Here is a 19687-nt window from a genome sequence, read left to right on the forward strand (position 1 = left end):
TCAGAAATATCATAGATTGAAATAAGATCCACTATACACAAAATTAATAAATCAAAAACTTGGTTCTTTGAAAGAGTCAACAAAATTGACAGATCCCTGGCAAGATTAATCAGAAAAAAGAGAGGGGAGATGCAAATAAACAAGATTAGAGACCTCACAGGAACAATCACAGTCGATATTTAAGAAATTCAGTCCATTATGAATAAATACTACCAGGGCCTATATTCAAAGAAACAAGAAAATCTTCTTGAAGAAATATAGGCTACCTGCATTGAACAATGATGAGGTAAACAAATTGAACAAACCAATTTCATACAATGAAATTGCGGAAGTAATCAGGGAAATGCCAACCAAAAAGAGTCCAGGTCCAGATGGTTTCATTGCGGAATTCTACAAGACGTTTTAGGATGAAGTAACACCTATACTCTTGAAACTCTCCTGAAAAATAGAAGCAGAAGGAACAATACCAAACTCTGTTTATGAAGCTATTATTACACTCATCCCCAAACCAGGGAAAGACCCAACAAAAAAGAAAACTACAGACCTATCTCTCCAATGAACACAGATGCAAAACTCCTCAATAAAATACTAGTTAACAGAATCCAGAAACAAATTAAAAAAATTATACACTACGATCAAGTAGACTTCATCCCACAGATGCAAGGCTGGTTTAACATTCGCAAATCAATCAATGTAATACATCATATCACTAGAGCTAAGAATAAGAATCATATGATAATTTCTCTGGACGCGGAGAAGGCATTTGACAAAATACAACATCCATTCATGTTGAAAGCACTAGAAAAAATAGGAATAAGAGGTATATTCCTTAAAATAATCAAAGCCATCTATGACAACCTACAGCCAGTATTATACTAAACTGCGAAAGACTGGAACTAAAATCAGGAACTAGACAGGGATGCCCACCCTCTCCACTTCTCTTCAATATAGTGCTGGAACCCTTAGCCAGAGCAATAAGGCAAGAGAAGGACATCAAAGGGATCCACATAGGGAAAGAAGAAATTAAACTATCCTTATTCGTAGATGACATGATCATCTAGCTGAGTGACCCAATAAGCTCCATTCCCAAACTCCTAGAATTAATAAACCACTTTAGCAAAGTGGCAGGATACAAAATTAACCTTCAAAAGTCAGTAGCCTTCTTGTACATCAACAATACACAAATAGAAGGCCAAATCAAGAAAATGATCCCATTCTCAATAGCCCCCGAAAGAATAAAATACTTAGGAATTAACTTAACCAAAGATATAAAGGAATTATTTAATGAGAACTATAAAAGACGAATGAAAGAAATTAAAGAGGACATCCCATGCTCATGGATAAGGAGAACCAATATAGTGAAAATGGCGATACTGCCAAAATTGATATACAAATTCAATGCAATCCCCATCAAAATCCCAAAGACATTCTTTACTGAAATAGAAGATACAATCCAAAGGTTCACATGGAACAAGAAAAGACCTAGAATAGCCAAATCAATTCTAGGCAAAAAGAACAATGCAGGTGGTATTACAATACCTTACTTCAAACTCTACTATAGAGCCAAAATAACAAAAACAGCATGGTATTGGCACAAAACAGACCAGAAGATCAGTGGAACAGAATAGAAGACCCAGAAATAGAACCACATACCTATAGGCAACTTGTATTTGACAAAGGAGCCAAAGATATACAGTGGAACAAACACAGACTATTCAATTATTGGTGCTGGCAAAACTAGGGAGCCACATGCAGAAAACTAAAAATTGACCCTAGCCTTTCGCCATGCACAAGCATTAACTCAAAATGGATCCAAGATCTCCATGTCAGACCGGAAACCTTGAAACTGCTACACGATATGGAGAGACACTGAAACTCATAGGCACAGGCAAAAGATTCCTGAACAGGAATCAGAACAGGTTGGAGAGAGACTCGATAAATGGGACTACCTAAAAATAAAAATTTTCTGCACAGATAAAAGCATAGCCACAAAAGTAGTGAGACAGCCAACCAACAGGGAAAAGATATTTACCAACAATACATCAGACAAATACTTAATATCCAGTATCCACAGGGAACTCCAGAAACGAATCCCCCCCCCCCCCCAAACCCAACAAACCATTCAGTAAATTGGCAAGGGAACTGAAGAGAGACTTCTCAGAAGAAGAGGTTAAAATGGCAGAAAAGCATATGAGAAAATGGTCATCATCTATGGTCATAAAGGAAATGCAAATAAAAACAACCCAAAGATACCACCTTACCCCAACAAGAATGGCCAAGATTTTGAACTCAGACAATGACAGGTGCTGCAGGGGTTGTGGAGAAAAGGAGCCCTACTGCACTGCTGGTGGGATTGTAAGCTAGTTCAGCCACTCTGGAAAGTAATGTGGAGGTTTCTTGAAAATTGACCTTCGCTACAATTCACCATGTCATACCACTCCTGAACATCTATCCTGAACACTATAACCCAAGATATGACAAGGACACCTATTCAGCAATGTTTATCTCTGCACTATTCAAAATAGCCAGGCAATGGGAACAATCCAGATGCCCTACTGCAGATGAATGGATATAGAAAATATGGTACATATATACAATGGTATTCTACATAGCAAACAGACAAGATAAAATAATGGCATTTGCAGGGAAGTGGATGAATCTAGAGCGAATCATGTTGAGTGAGACAAGTCAAGACCTAAGGAACAAAAGGCACATGGTATCCTTAATATGTGGCTATTAGATACGAACAGTACAAGAGCGAGGACTCAATAATTGTGTACCCAATTCTATGGACCTGGTACAGGAAATATAAACACAACTACATAGACATAAAAACTTATGACTCTATAGACATATTTTTTTCATTTTTTAAAATTTTTTTTCATATATTTTTATTGTAATTAATAGAAGGGTTACATTATATTCACCAGATAGAAGGTACATTAATTCATATACATTGATACTCTTTCTCATGTGTTGGTCCTCATTTCCCTCTCCCCTAGACATAATGTTTTATTATATAGATTAATATGTATATATGACATAAAAGCCCTTGGCCTAATTTTAATTATATTCTAAAATCCAAGTGCCAGTGATTGTATATAGAGATTCCCTTCTTGAATACTTGTTTGTTAAATATGCCATTTGAAATATGATGTAAAAATCAATGTTAATAAATTCTTTAATAAAAAAAATCTAAAAAATTCTAATTGTGGAATTTAGAAAATACAGAAAAAAGTCTTATATCTCTTATGTTCCTATGTTCAAATAAAAGGTATATGATCTTTGCATTAACTCGAAGTAAAGCAAAATGGCAATGTTATGGCATTTTAAAAAGCATCATCACATGGGAAGGAGTAACAATGTTCAAGAAGTAATGTACTCACTACCTTACAAATGCATCCGTAACCCCTCTATACTTCACCCTGACAATAAAATTAAAAATACAAAAAAAAGTAAAAAAGCATCATCTACATCAATAGTATTGTGATGTGCTTTCAATTTTTTTCCTCATCAAATCATAGCAAGTAAATCTCTGTTGGATTAACTATCAATGGTATGCTGAAAACTGTCGTTCTCAATTCATTTGGGCTTCAAAATGAAAATCTTGCAAAATTCATAAATCACAGTGACTGGCATTTAACAAAGAACATTGCTATCTAAAAATATGAGCTATAATAAACGGTTATATTTCAGCTCATATTCTAAATCCCCATGGAATAAAGCAAAACATACACAGAAAAACAAAAGCCCCAGAAATATATCATTGTAAGTTGGTCATCTATTCAGATTCAAGATATTAAGATATTCCAGTGAAAGTCCTATAGAGAGTGGAGAAGGGAGCAGTAAAAAGGATTGGAGGCTCAACATGACCAAAGCACATCATAGTCATGTCTGAAAGTGTCACCATTTTATGTAAATCATATACAGGAATAAAACATTTTGAAGGAGTGTAGGTGTACATATGTAATGATCTCATTTCCTTTCTTTGTCTCATTTCGCTTTCCCTTGTTTTCCTCCCACTTCTCCCTGACTTCCTTCCCTTGAGGATATCAGAGTCTCTCTTGCTTTTCTTTTCCGATTATGTGTTTGTTCTCATGTATTTTGTTATTAGACTTTGCCATGACTCAATGACTGTGAAAAAAAAACAAGCCTCAAGTTTTATATTTCTGGCTGTTTAATCCTTCTTTATCTTTAGTTCATTAGCTATTTGGTAGCTCATGCTAATTCAATGTGCATGGATTTTCCTTCTCTATCCCCAGTGCCTCTACTGAGAAACATAGTTCTTGTTTTGCTTCTGAACTTTAAAGAAACATAATTGGACATTCTGCAAAGGCAGATAGATATTGTGAAATGATCTGTAGACTAACCTTCAGATTCCTCTTGAAGGTTGGGGAATTGACCAGCATTTTGGCATCTGAAACATTAGCATAACGCATTTAGCTCTCCTGTCTCATTACACTTGAAACCTCTCTGCCGCTTCTTCATGATGTAGTACACTGACATGAGTAAACATTGCTGGATGCTCTTTCTTTACCTTATCTGTTCTCCAATTCCAAGGATCTGGATAAAATGAACATTGAGTGTGCACTGAAAAAATATAATATGTATTATGTCCGTAGTGCATTGTGAATCCCAGAAGTGTCTCACTTCTATAACTGTACTTTGACCATCACAACTTCCTCATTTCTCCCATTGTTTTCTGATAATGCTCCCAGGACTTCTCCTGCCTAAGAGATCTATTAAAATTCCAATGCTCCTTTCAGAGGTTGAACCAGGTCTTTCACTTTTTTCGACCAGAAGAGGGTCTTGATGTTTCTTTGTGCTTCTGATCCCACATTGTACACAGAAGATGCTCAAAAACTTTTGATTGACCGAATTTAAAAATTGAATTCCATTTAAAATAGTTAATAAATAGAAGAATTACATTTCTACGAACTCTTTCACCAAAAACACAGTAGAAAAATCAACTAGCAGTTTTTCATAAGCAGTTCAGAATCATTTGAAGTTTGTAATTTTGCCTGTAAATGTTAGACTCTATTTCCTACTGACTACCTATCCCTCTATAAGCATTTTTTGTCAGTCATAGGGCTTGAACTCAGGGACTGGGTACTGTCCCTTAGCTCTTCAGCTCACGACTAGCACTTTACCACTTTGAACCACAGTGACACTTCCGGTTTTCTGGTTGTTAATTGCAATAAGAGTCTCACAGAGTTTCATACCTACACTGACTTTTTGAGCCATGATCCTCAGATATCAGTCTCATGAGTAGCTGGGATTACAGATGTGAGCCACTGACACTGGACCCTTTATCACCATTCTTAGCACTAATTATTGTGCTAAGCTAATGTACAATGAAGTTACACCTTCCCGCATTCAAAGGGTAGTGTTGATTCTACACCAAGCAGAGGACTCTTAGAGGTATGGATTTATTGAGGAATGCATTGCATGAAGTGATATCCATTGCTCTTCATTCAGTAAACTTTTTTGTCTTTTTTTTTGGCGGGGGGTCTACCAAAAAGTCATTTTTTTGTTGTTATTGAAACACAAATGAAAATCGGCAATAATGTACATTGGGAATCATGTTTTGCCATACAATGAGGCAGAGAAGCAAAGAAGAATTCTAAGACTACAAAATTATTGCCAAATGTATTATTTTGTCTGTCGTACATCACCTGGAGGCCATCAGTTCTATAAGGAATTGTGCCTATATTTCTCTCCTTTTAAGTTATATTTTTAATATAAATATGGATGGATTGCCCAATTTCATTTTCAAATATGTAGCATAATATGCTCATACTATGACTTACATTGTAGTGTTGAAGTAATCTAGGATACATTAAATTTGGAAATGAGTTAAGAGAGGAGAGTATTTAAAGAGAGAGACAGGGAAATATGAACTAAGGAATCCTGGAAAACATATTTTCACACGTGTAGGTGGGCAAAGGATCTCAACCATGGTGTCAAAAGCTTGTGGACATCAAACTGAATAAGCTATGGAATGGCCCCAGAAGTTGCCTTGCCTACTTACTTAGCAATGGCTTTCCATTCAAATATTTTGAGTTTGGAGGCATACCCTTTCGTTTATTTTTGAGATTTGCTTCATAGTTCTGACTCTTTTCTGAAATATTAGCAGGGTCAAGACTCTAACTACTGCTAAGCTTTTCCATCAACAAACTCTTATTTTCTTCTTTCATCTATTTTTCTTCCCACAATCTTGGGCCACACCTTTCCGATTCCACTGTGTTAGGGCATAGTGGCGAGTGTAATTTCATCGGACTGAAATTTTGTTTTGTTTTGTTTTGCTTTTGTCAGGCTACAAATTTTTAAATGTTTTGCATTTTGTAAAAGCACACTCTATTTCTGGTTATAAAAATGCAGTGTTTGGTTTCCTCTTCCCTGGAACTGCTGTATATTTTATGCTTCATACATGCTAGTCATCCTTACTATGATCATTTTCCTGTCTTTAGTGAAGCACTTTAAGTGTGGAATACATTTTCTGGATCTTTCTCTATTATCTATCTCCAAGCCTTCTCTAACTCCACTGCATGTTTTCATTTCTGTAAATTCTGTTGACCAGGAAAATGAAAAAAGGTTACTAAATGTAATGGGCTAATACTTTTGTTGTGGTCAGTACCTCACTGTTATGCCATAACACTGTTACCGTTTTGGTTTCAGCATCACTATTTTTTGTATAACATAGCTTTCTTTTTCTGGTAAGATTCAGCATGCACAGATTTACCTCAGCTCTTAGTGTTCCAGTGTTTATGTTTTTCAAAGACCATCTACATGGGGAACTCCTGAAACCTATTATATGGCAGTGACCATTCCCCTCCATCCCACTTTCTCCAGCCATGGCCCAGTGTTCTCTAGCTCTTGGTCCAGCTCTCCAAGCTGCCGAGTTCCTTTCTCACAGAAGCACTCTGCCCATTTTTGTTCTTTGTCCTTTGCCAGCCCTCACCCTTTCCATTTCAGCTTTAAAGCTAACCTCTTTCTGTCTACCTCTTATAGAACCTACTGTATCACATTTGCATGTAAATATTGGTTTGCTTATTTGCTTAAAACCTATTATCCTGATGTATTAAAACCAACTCTTGAGAATAGGGATTCTTTTGGTCACCTATAACGTCTCAGGAACCCAGCATAGTATTTGATGCCCAATATGAGTGTCAATAAATGTTTACTATGTGAATGACTAAACTTAGAGAGGAAAAAAAAAACAAACGAATGAGCATCTGATACTGGTTGCACTTGTTGACTAGTTTTAACTCCTGCTGTACGTAATAAGTTTATAACGAGCCTCTGTCTCAACTGTTCTAGGATCAGTTTTGTAATGGTTTTGGACTTACAGGCTTTAGATCTCTACAGCATAGATCAGTTGGTAGCTGAAGGTGGAAGCTAGGACAGAGTAGGAAATGAAGCAAGGCTAAGTGGATGAGGGGTCGCTGGCTGCTCATCTGCAATGTAATGTGCTCGCCAAGACAGGAACAATTTGAATAGATAACAGCAGCCAGTGAGGGTCTAGTTTGACAGGCTGAATATAATACTGGCAGTTTCTGCCATGAGAAGATGCTGGGAATTCAGATAAATGCAGCATCACAGTTCTAGGCATTCTGTCAGTTTACTGACATATCCATCCCAGGGATTTGGAGTTCTGGTCTTCCATGCTGGCAGACGTGAGATGTCTTCAAGAATGAGAAATGGAGCCCTGGACACTGTAAGAAAGGCAGAAGTCCAAATTCTCCTCTCCTTAATGGGTCATCACAGCAGTAACAGCAAACAGTTGAGAGTGACAGCTAGTAGCTAACAATGACCAGAAGTGAGATAAATGTAAAAAATGAGGATGATGCCAAATATCTACACCCAGTTATGTATTCTAGTAACTTAGGCTATCGGAAGAGCCACGTACTTTCAGTTCAATAACATGTTTTGTTGTTCTTTTGAGACAAGATCTCACTATGTACATGAGGCTAGTCTTGAACTTATGATCCTCTTGCTTCTGTCTTCGAAGTACTGGGATTACAGGCATGAGCTCTCCCACATTCAGCTTATTTTTTAAATTAAAATTAAGTTTAGCAGAAAGCTAGAAAATAACACTGAATCAAAATTCAACTACATTAAAAAGTATATTCTAATCACTTACAGATATGCTATTATTACATTTCCCTTTATATTATAATTCTTATAGGAATTAAATTTTACTTTACATGACTTTTTGCGAAATTCTCATTCTGTTTACACTGATCAGGACTAATTTTACATAATACGTAACCTATATTCAAATTTCACCAATTGTCCCTCAACTTTTCTTTAGAGTACTCTGTTTTGTTCTGGATCTAATCCAGGCCAAACTTTTCTTCTTGTGGCTATGTCACTAAGTCTGTTCTAATTATCCTATTTTTTTACTGACCTGAAGCTTGAACTATGAGCTCACATACTGTCCCTAAGCTCCTTTTGCTCAAGGCTACCTGGTTATTACTATAGCTACAGCTCTACTTCTATTGATATTGTCTTAGTAGAATAGTCAACAAAGACCAAGCCACAAGTTCAAAGCAGGAACTTTGGATAGGAAAATGAGTTTCTTAATACCTTGTTCAAGTGCATTCAGTGCTCTGAGTTGCAGTTTATGTAGAGTGGTTGTAAAGATTTAACTACCTGAAGTACCTGTAATATAATTGGGAACTAAGGTTTGCTAAGGAAACACTGTCTTTGAGCTGTACATCTATCCTTTCTCTGATAATGTTTATGCAGCCCACATTAGCCTGGAATTGAACATTTTCGTGCCTCAGCTCCCCGAGTGCTGGGGTTATGGATAGTCATTGCATTATGAAGCATTTATTTCTGGAACGTTAATTCCCACTCTGACATTCCTGATTTGCTCTTCTTAGACAGATTAATGAGAAACAATGATGCTGAGACCAACTGTGATCTCTATCCATCAGGTCTATGGTGTGAAGTCTTTCCAATAATTCTCATAGGCTAATAAGTTTAATAAGAAACTAGAGAATGGGTGCGTTCATTGGAAGTGTTAATATATTTGCTGCGCATGTGAAGCTTATTGTCCATTATAGGATATGCTGCTGCTTCTACCCCAAATAGCCATAACATACTTTCCCAACTGAGTGCACTGGCTCTTCATAGCTGTCATGTAAGAGATCCTGTTAAAACTAAGGCATATACAGCCAGGCACAGTGGCTCACACCTGTAATCCTAGCTACTCAGGAGGCTGAGATATAAGGATCAAGGTTCAAAGCCAACTCCAGGCACAAAAGGACCTGAGACTCATCTCCAATTAACCTCTAGAAAACGGGAAGTGAGGCTTGGCTCAAGGTAGGGTGGTAACCTTGAGCTGAAGAGCTCAAGGACAACTCCTAGGCCCAGGGGTAGGGTGGTAGCCTTGAGCTGAAGAGCTCAGGGACAGTGCCCAGGCCAAGTTCAAGCCCCATGACCCACAAAAACAAAACAAAACAAAAATAACTAAGGCATATACATATTTTCCACTTGTCTACACTTGATATTCTGCATATAATTAAATATATTTAATACATAGTCAGTTCCTCATTATATATTTAGTAAACTAAATGCTCATGGCTTGGTGATAATTTGTGTGTGTATGTGTGTGTGTGTGTGTGTGTGTGTCTCTGAGGAAGTTTTGAATCTATACAGATTACCTACTGTAGAGATGATGAAAAGGGAAGTGTGACTGGCCTTGTTTCTCCAACCCTGACCTCCTACCTCCAGAACTTTCATTTTTGTTTGTTTTGTTTTTGGTCTCTCTTTTGGCAACTTCCTGGGACTAAATATTCACTGTCTGTGGCCTTGGGTGGTAGATGCAGTCATGCCCTCCCGTCCTTCTCCCATTCTCAGGTTCCCAAGTGAAACAACAGAATCTGAAAGTACTACATTGCTGTTAACACCTCCACTGGTTGTGCCCATGCATGTTAATGACATAGAACAATTTACATAGCAAATTTCATTCCATGAGATTTAAAGAATAGGGGAAGATGTGCATAATTTATATGAAACATTATATCACTTTACGTAAAGAACATGAGCTTCTAAGCATTTCGAGTCAAAATGTGAGGGGAGGCTAAGGAGTGGGGGGTGGAGAATGTCCTAGTTCTTGGTGGATGCTGAAGGATGACTGTGTGAGTTCAACCAGTCCAACTGACCTTATGATGTCTGGAAGTCCAAGAATTGAGACTTTTCAGGACAGGGAGGGATGAGTATAGACTTGCAATCTCATTAAATCCAGGAATAAAGTTTTGTTTGCACTTTGTGCTTTTTCCTAGAAATATCAGACCTTCCCTCTGAGGATCAGGAATACGGTAAGTCATAGTCTGAGCAGTAAGATAGTATAAAAATCTTTCATGATAGTCTATTCGGATATAATTATTTCAAAGTCTAGGAATAGCTAAATATCTATGTAATAAAGAACAACTGCTGGATGAAGGCTTGTGGATACTTCTTTCAGGTGACTGATTTCTCTTATTTGAAGGGATTTCTTATCTTTGGAGTAGTTATAAAAGAATCTCCAGGAAGACCGCCATGCAGTTACTCATGTTTTATCATCTCACTTTACTCCCATAATGTTTATGCCTACCTTTCCATCTCAGTTGATGACTTTACCACATGGCAGTGAATCTTATTCATTTTTCAATATCCCAGTGCACGCCTTCTCTTAGACCTTCCTGACCCTTGAGTGTCTCGCTCAGTCCTCCGGTGTGATAACTGGATCTCCCTCACAACCATCAACAGTTGAGTCTTGCTACTCACAATGTGATGACTGTACATCTGCAGCATGAACAACTCCTGAGACGTAGAAGTGCAGACTCTCAGGTTCTGTCCCAGCCTAACTGGATTAGAATCTCTATTTTCCAAAAGTCTCAATGACTCATATGCAAATGAAAGTGTGAGGAGCTCTGGGTTTGAGATTGTTCATCCTTTGTGAGCTCTGAAATACACTAATATATGCTTTTGTGCTGCTACTTTCAGTGCTTAGCACTCATGTCTTCAACACAAAGACCATATGTATGCTAAACATATTTAAGACATATTTTAAAACAGTTTTCAAATAGGGAATACATTATTATTAAGTGTAGTTGCCAGGGTGAGGCAAAGGGTATGTTAATTAACTTGACTGTCTTTTCTTGATATATTTATATTTTAAAAACGTCACACTGTATTTTAGAAATATGCACAATTGGTAGTTGTCAATGATGAGTAAACTTACAAAATATTGTTAACTATTTTCCTGTCTCAGTTCTCACAGCCCTCTCATTTGAATGTTACCCGAGTGTTTAGGTGTGATGATATAGCAACATCACCAGTAATGAAGTAGTTAGAGCACTTAGTATTGGGTTCTAGACACTATTCTTCCTGTTATCTTTATGTTAACCATGTCAGCTCCCTACTGGCCTTTTGAGGTCCATTCTATATTCTCAATTTTATAAAAAACAGAAACAATGAAATTATAATGTACACATTTAAACACTGTAATGATTTGACAGAAATTACAAAAAAATGAGGAATTTACTTTTCCCCCTACTCTTGCCTTTTATTCCTGTCTCTCTGACATTTCTGATTCTTCTCATCTACCTCACTCCCACTCTGATTCTACTGATTCAAACTACTGTTTGGGGTTTTACTGAGCTTCCTGCTTAATTTTTCCAGGAATGCACATACTTGTGCATGCTGGTCTAAAGTTCTGAGTAAATCATGTGTGGAATAGTCTGTCCTGGTGATGCTCTGTTTTTTGCCTTGCATGTTTGATTGCTTTTCTCTCTTTGTAGTGTTTGAGATGGACCCTGCAGTTCACTGGTTATTGTTTGCTCTCTCTGCTTTGATTCAAAATGGTCTTCTATATTGCAGTCTATAGCCTCTCTCTCTCCTGATCTTTCACAGTTGAAGGCATTATTGAGCATGTGTTCAGGATCTGGCAAGTGCCACAAGTTTACAGCCGAAAAGAACCTTAGGGTTAATCTTTAATTAATTAATTAATTAATTAATTAATTTTTGCCAGTTCTGGGCTTGGGCTCAGGGTTTGAGCACTGTCCCTGGACTTTCTCAAGGCTAGCATTCTACCACTTGAGCCTCAGCACCACTTCCAGCTTTTTGTTATGTATGTGGAGTACCGAGGAATCGAACCTGGGTGTTCGTGCATGCTAGGCAAGCACGCTACCACTAGGCCAAACTCCCGGCCCCCCTTAGGGTTAATCTTTAAACTATCACTTCACAGATTAGGTTAAATCTCCAGAAGTTACAGGCCTCACCACACTCACTTGGAGTGTCCATCCTAGGTGAGGATGGGGCTCAGGTCTTTCTATCCAGGCTCTTAGAACAGTATGCTCTTTTGTTCTTATACTTTCTAGATGCAGGTTGTGCCTAGGCTTTTCATAAGATTCTTAAGCTTCCTCTGAAAACCTAACAATGCTAAAAAGCATCCTTTTGCCGTGTAAATCAATAGTAAGGATGGCTTCTTATGAAAGTGTATTCCCATCTCAACCTTGTTTTTCCACTCAGAGATTCAGAATATATACGTGTATGAGCCAAAATACCAGGTGTTTGCCTTGTTTTTGGTCAGTCATGAGGCTTGAACTGTGGGCCTGGGTCCTGTCCTTGAGATCTTCAGCTCAAGGCCAGTGCTCTATCACATTGAACCACAGCACCACTTCTGTTTTTTTGGTGGTTAATTGGGCTGGCTTTAAACCACAATCTCAGATCTCAGCCTCTTGAGCAGCTAGGATTACAGACATGGCAGCTAGGGTGTCCAGCAATTTGCCTTTTCTTTGAACACACATTCACTCTTTATTGCACTTGATTCAAACACCAACACTTTTGAAAAAATTTTTGATATAGTACTTACATTTTTAAAAAAATTATTTTGTGTGAAAATATAGATACAGCAAAGTAATTGTTTTGGTTTCTTTGGAACGTTTCCATAAAACCATAAAAATAAAAGAGAGATGACACTACGAGGACATTTTCTACTGAAATTTTCTGTTACTGATGAATTTTAACATGCACTGAACCGATGAACATATTTAATGCTCCCCACAGCAGCCTTTGTGTTCTAGAATACACTGGGTTGTGGTAAAAACACAGAAAATATAGGCCAGGAGTTTGGCCTACTGGTAGAGTACTTGCCTAGCATGTACAAAGACCCAGGTTCTATTCCTCGGCACCACATATATAGAAAAAAGCCGGAAGTGGTGCTGAGGCTCAAGTGGTAGAGCTCTAGCCTTGAGAAAGTCCAAGGACGGTGCTCAGGCCCTGAGCTCAAGCCAATGACTGGCACCAAAAAAAAAACCCACAGAAAATAATCATGACACTATCATAGTTGTCAATGTCTATGAAAGTGAACCCTTTAACACTGCAATATGCTTTAGAAGGTCAATATTTATTTGAACACTCAAAATATCTTTTCCCCTTGAATTTGAGTATCATATGTGCGTGTGCAAGTTACTTTTATAATGATATGACGATATCTACATAAAGTAGACTATATAAATATTTCTTGTAATTAACTTCAGTGGAGCCAGGTTGCTGTGCCTTGTATCTCTAATCCTATCTACTTAGGAGGCTAAGCTTTGGAAGATTGTGGTTCAAAGTCAGCCCCAACCAAAAAAAAGTCTGTGATACTTTATTTCCAAAATAACCAATAAGAAAAGTAGGGGTGGAAGTGTGGCTTAAGTAGTAGAGTGCTGCCCAAGCAATCAAGCAATCTAGGGGTTGGAACAGAGAGGGCTTGCAAGGCCCAAATATTTTTAAAATTATATTCTTGTTACCTTTAAGTAGTTGTACAAAGGAGTTGCTATCAAACAAATCACTTTACGAATACAGTGTGTCTTGATCAATGTTACTCCTTTCATCATTCTCCTCCATGCCTCCCAACTCTACCCCCACCTTCCATGCTTCTCAATTCCTTTCATTCATCTACCCCCTCTCTCCTTGACCCCACCCCCAACTTGAAAGTACATTTTCTGGTATGCATTTTGTTTTGATTGTGAATTAGTCCTTCTAAAGAATTACCCACTTGAATCCTCCCCTGAAAATACCTTATTTCAGTGAACACATTTGTGTTCATGTGCATACATCCCCCATGCATTTACTTATATATTCATATTTATTTACTTTGTCTCACTGGACCTGACTTATTTCATTTAACATATTTTATTCCAAGTCCATTGCCTATTTTTGCAAATGGAATAGTGTCATTCTCCCTAATAGATGACTTCAATTCTGTTGTGTACATACACCGCATTTTCTTGAGCCAGTCATCTACTGAGGAATATCTGGGCCCAAGTATTGCAAAGACAAAACAAAACTAAACAACTTCCAAAACCTCGACTGGGTACCAACTAAATTACAGCCCATTATTATCGACTTAACAAGAAATTTCTAAAGTCCATAACTGTCATATAGAATGTCATGGTTACTCAGATGATCCTGTTAAATGTGATATTTAGAGCAGACTTTTTTCTTGATTGATTGTTCTGATTAAAGCAAATTTGTCCTTCCTTCTTTTCTCTCTCCTCTTTCTTTTCTTTTCTTATAAAAAAGATCTATAGGACCTGCAGGAACAAATGAATTACAAGTGTTTCAAAGCAAGGTAGAAAGTTGAAAAAAGATTATTAAAAGAAACAATGGATAAAAATCTATTATTAAAAGTATAGTTTAAAAGCTGAAAGGCACACATTTCAGAAATAGTTATATCTGCAAAAATTTGTTAACAGACATACAACATGGAAAATACAAAGTGTGACATTATTAATGTAAATGTGTGTACAAGGAGCGAAAGTGGTATGTTTGGATGTGATTAAAGTTGCTGTTACAGTTTGAACTAGCCTATTGTAGCTATGAGATATACACACAAGCCTCATGGTAATCACAGAGATCAGAGTTTAAGGCCAGCTTGGGTAGCAAAGTCTGTAAGACTACATCTTCAAAATAGCCAGAAAAAAGCAGGGCTGTAGGTATGGCTCAAAAACATCGAACAGCAGAATAACTCAAGGCTAGCACTCTACCATTTGAGCCATAGTTTTGTATCTGGCTTTTTTGGTGGTGAATTGAAGACAATAGTCTCAAAGATTTTGTTTCCCAGGCTGGCTTCAAAACATTGAGTGGAGGAATTCTAGAACTAGATAAAGAATGTAAGCCAAATTTTAACAGGAAATTACAAAGCAGAGCAGAAATAAATATATAAGCAGCTAGAGAAACAAGAGAAAAAAAAGCAAAGGAAAAAAATAGCTCAATTAAAATCAGTAAGAATGCAGAGAAATAATGAACAGAAATACAAAGAATTACAAATTGCATATGAAAATGGATAGTGTTGAAGGAATAGATAAATTCCTACAAATATAGTATGTGTTGAGTCTAGATGAAATAGCAAATCTGAGACGACTGAAAGTAAGATGGTTAAATAAATAATTACAAAACAACTCCCATAAGCACTCTGCCAAGTTGCTTCACAGATGCTGTCTAACAAATGTTAAAGAACAAATATTCAAATCCTTTAACTGTTTTCAAAACATTCATAGAGGAGGAATTTTTGAGGCCAACATTACTTTAATATCAAAGCCAGAACTTGACTGCAAAACAAGAAAGCTATAAGCCACCATCTCTGATGAGCATAAATGCAAAATTCCTCTGACAATTACTATGCACATTAAAAGAATCATTTACCATGATCAAGTGGGAATTGTCATTGAGACAGAAGGATATTCCAACATATACAAATATAAAAACACAATTATCCCCACTAACAAGGTGGAGGAAAAAATCCACATCATCATCTCAATAAATGCAGAAAAGGAATTTGACATAGTTTAGTATGCTATGAAGAAAAAACCCTCAATAAGGCTAAACAGAATAAAGGTCACATATGACAAGCCCATAGTTAGCATCACAGTCAGCCATGAAAAGCTGAAAGCTTTTCCTCATGGAGGAGGGGAATCTTTCTCTCACATTTCCCTAAGGCCTTTCTCATTTTCCATTCTGAGCACTCTGTTCTTTCTGGGAGTATAGTAACAGTTCTACATGTGTGTGTTCTAGCTCCTGAAACTGCACAATTTGTCCACATAAGGAGTTATTTCATATTTTTGTGTCTCTGATAGTGTCCCACATAGTAAGAACTTTGTGAAAATAAAATCAATTTTTGCAAATACTCATAGTTATCTTTTAAGAGCTTGAAATTCATTCCAAGGGAAGTCATTTTTTTTCCAGGACACTGATATGTTTAAGAGCTCTGTGTCTCCCAATAATGCAGAGTATATTGCAAGCTGCTTGACCTTTCAAGTTCAAGAGCTCTCGGAGATAAGATCTGTAGAAGCATATTATATTGTTAGAGGCTGGAAGACTTCAAAAGGAAGGCATAAAGAAGATGTTTTCCATTTTTTGGTAAGATTTTATGGGTCAGAAAACAGAAGGCAGAATGGATAGTTTGAGGGTAAGAATTAAAATTGATCTAGGGAAGGAGAAGAGAAATAGACAAAGAGAGAAAGGGGAGAGGAGAATGGAGTCATAATATTAAATACAGAAAATAAGACTATTGAGGGGAGGGTGGGTGGAGAATAAAGAAAGGGGTGACATCAACAAATATAGCTTATATTTATAAACTGATCTGTTGGCTGGTAACTCTTTGGAGAACTACTATGCTTATAGATAATTCACATATAATTTAGAAAGTAGAAATTACAAAGTTATATACTATGAGCCAGGCGCCCGTGGCTGCTTACAGGAGGCTTAGATATGAGGATCATGGTTCAAAGCCAACTTGGGTACAGAAATCCCTGAGGATCTTATCTCCAATTAACTACAAGAAAACCACAAGTGGTGATGAGAAGCAAGAGGTACAACACTAGCCTTGAGCTGAAGAGCTCAGGGGCAGAGCCCAGGCCCAGAATTCAAGTCCTACAACTGATCAACAAAAATTATATATTAAAATAATATTCACCTCAAAATTCCCTCATTATTTGTCTTTCCATTTCCTTACAACTGGTGTGATGTTGTTCTTTTCCCAATATTCTCACCAGTATTTATTTATATTTATTTTCTTGATGATGGCCATTCTGACTAGAATGAGAGCTCTTTATTTCTTCTAATACACCAATCTTTGTTTTATTTTGTTTTGAAACTGTCATGAGTTAGTATATGTATGGAATATTTTTGTTAGCCCAACACAGAAAATACATCAATTTAAATGTTTTCATGAAAATTTCTTACTAAATAAATAAGAGCTTCATAACCAACCTTTCATGACTCTAGCTGCCAACAGAGTAGGGGAAAAGTAGATGTTGAGTATTAGTCAGACATAATGGAGAAATCTTTCTTAATCTTTCACTATATTTTACTGTTTTTCTAAGTAGATGTGGATATCCATCTCTCTTTGAATCATTTTATCTTGGCATAGAAAAGTACAGAAATCTTTTATTTGGGCTAGAATGCTACCTAATAAACCTCAATCACGAATAAATATCTGAGAGTTTAGAGATTTATGGGATAATGAGAAGACCTACAAAGTTTTGGTTATGGACTGAAGAATTAGTGGACCACTGTGTTTTTGTAGGTTGTTCTTTCTGCCTTTATTCAGTTGTCCCATTAGTAAGGAAGCCTTCAGGATGAAGGAAAGGATAAACTGGAAGCTGAGTTATGTTTAGAATGTATCAAGTTCATGCATGAATACAGCTATATGCAGTGTATATATAGACTCATTCCAGGATGCATTCTATGTCTTCTAAGACAGAAAATTGCAGTGATTCTATGAATAGAAGTATTTGTATTTGGAGCCAGTAATATGGCCTAGTGGTAGAATTAGGATGCACGAATCTCTGGGGTCCTGGATACCACATACACAAAAAAAGACGACTCTGTGAGAGCTGGCCTTGAGAAAAAGTGCTCAAAGACAGTACCCAGGCCTTGAATTTAAGCAGCAGCAGCAGCAGCAGCAGCAGCAGCAGCAGCAGCAGCAGCAGCAGCAGCAGAAGAAGAAGAAGAAGAAGAAGAAGAAGAAGAAGAAGAAGAAGAAGAAGAAGAAGAAGAAGAAGAAGAAGAGAAGGAGGAGGAGGAGGAACAGGTGGAGGAGGAGGAGGAGGAGAGGAAGGAGAGGAAGGAGAGGAAGGAGGAGGAGGAGGAGGAGGAGGGGGAAGAAGAAGAAGAAGAAGAAGGAGGAGGAGGAGGAGGAGGAGGAGGAGGAGGAGGAGGAGGAGAGGAAGGAGAGGAAGGAGGAGGACGAGGAGGAGGGGGAAGAAGAAGAAGAAGAAGAAGAAGAAGAAAGAAAGAAACAAAGAACGAAAGAAAGAAAAAGAAAGGAAGAAAGAAGCAGCAGCAGAAGCAGTAGTGGCAGATAACCCCTCAACTCATTGACAGTGGATTTTAAAATATTAACCACTTTTGGAAAACAATATTTGAAGGAAGATATTCTGCCCTTCTGCAGGCCTTTGAAGTGAATGCAATGTGGAAGAAGAGTCTTGGAAAGGGATGACAATTGGTTCTATATTGCCCCGTATTTTTGTTTCTTTACGATCCTCAGGCTGGGGCAGCCTCCTGTCCTTAGCTGGCTCAGCAGGAGGGACTGACAATTTCCCAAAAATGTCATGGAAGCATCCTCAGTGACTGGAAAGTACTTGGGCAGTTCATGTATTAATCCTCCCTGGTGACTTTGTCACCATGTTGTCACTCCAAGATATGAGTTGGAAACCTGGCTGTCTGTAAGAGCTTTACCATGTGAAAGGAAAGCATTTTAAAGCTAACTTTATGGTATGTTTTAGCTGATAATTATATGAGAAGCACTGTGAAAAACCATAACTGGCATCAGCTTATGTTAAAGAATGAAAAGTAGCAGCACAAATAACTTGTAAAAAAGCTTCATTATTTGTTCTTTCCACATAATCAGCCTCTGTTTGGGGTCTGAATGATTCTTATGAGCAGTGAGACAGAGGGAGTCAAGTGGAGGAAATCTTGGTTCTCTTAGAGGTCATGTTTTATTAAGGATGGAGGGCAATAAACAAAATTTGTGTGATGACTAATGTATAGGCAAAGTAATACGATGTATTAGAGAAGTGATTTATTAAATCTACCCAGGTGCAGCTGTGATCCACATGACAGTACATTTCTTTTGATGGTTGATTCACCAAAAGAATGAGCTCCTCAACCTGAACTCCTTGAGACTGAAGCATGGTGTGTGTGTGTGTGTGTGTGTGTGTGTGTGTGTGTGTGTGTGCGCACTGGGGAAAGAGAGAAAGATTTTTCTTTTGGTTAGAGCTGTACATTTACATTTACATTTTATATGCTTATAGTTAAATGTATTACATCTTGGTTAATTAAAGTTTTGGTTATTTTAAATAACTGTTTTTGGCAAAGAGAGGAATGTTTCTCACAGTTTTTCTGCAGTTATCTTATGAGTACAGCAAGTATTATACATATTCTAATAATGCTATAACAATTCCTATTTTTAAAATATTTGTTGGGTCATGGTGGGTAGAAATTATACACAAAATCTATGGCTTTCTTTCCTAGTTTAGTGCCTGGTATAGAGATATTTTCCCAACAATTATTACCTTCCTTTTTCTTGAGTTGTGGCAATAATTAGCACTGATAAGCAGTTTAATTTTTTTCTTTTCCATAGCAATGTGTGCATGGCATGTGGAAGCAGACAAGATGTTATCACTAGCAGCCAATCTGCTTTCTG

At 37.3% G+C, this 19687-nt stretch overlaps 1 protein-coding gene and 1 long non-coding RNA gene across 2 annotated transcripts in view; both read left to right on the plus strand.

Moving 5' to 3' along the window:
- The window catches only part of LOC150061634 (uncharacterized), a 137240-nt gene extending 126910 nt beyond the window's left edge, over positions 1-10330 (plus strand). Inside the window, exon 3 of the long non-coding RNA XR_016535844.1 lies at positions 10293-10330. This is a non-coding gene — a long non-coding RNA (uncharacterized LOC150061634). The remainder of the gene's footprint in view (positions 1-10292) is intronic.
- Slc44a5 (solute carrier family 44 member 5) overlaps positions 1-19687 on the plus strand; it is a 283278-nt gene that overhangs the window by 131744 nt on the left and 131847 nt on the right. The gene's annotated exons all lie outside the window — the stretch shown is intronic.

This window comes from Megascapheus bottae, chromosome 6 (genome assembly GCF_031878675.1).
Source record: "Megascapheus bottae isolate mThoBot1 chromosome 6, mThoBot2.hap1, whole genome shotgun sequence".
Taxonomy (NCBI): Eukaryota; Metazoa; Chordata; class Mammalia; order Rodentia; family Geomyidae; genus Megascapheus; species Megascapheus bottae.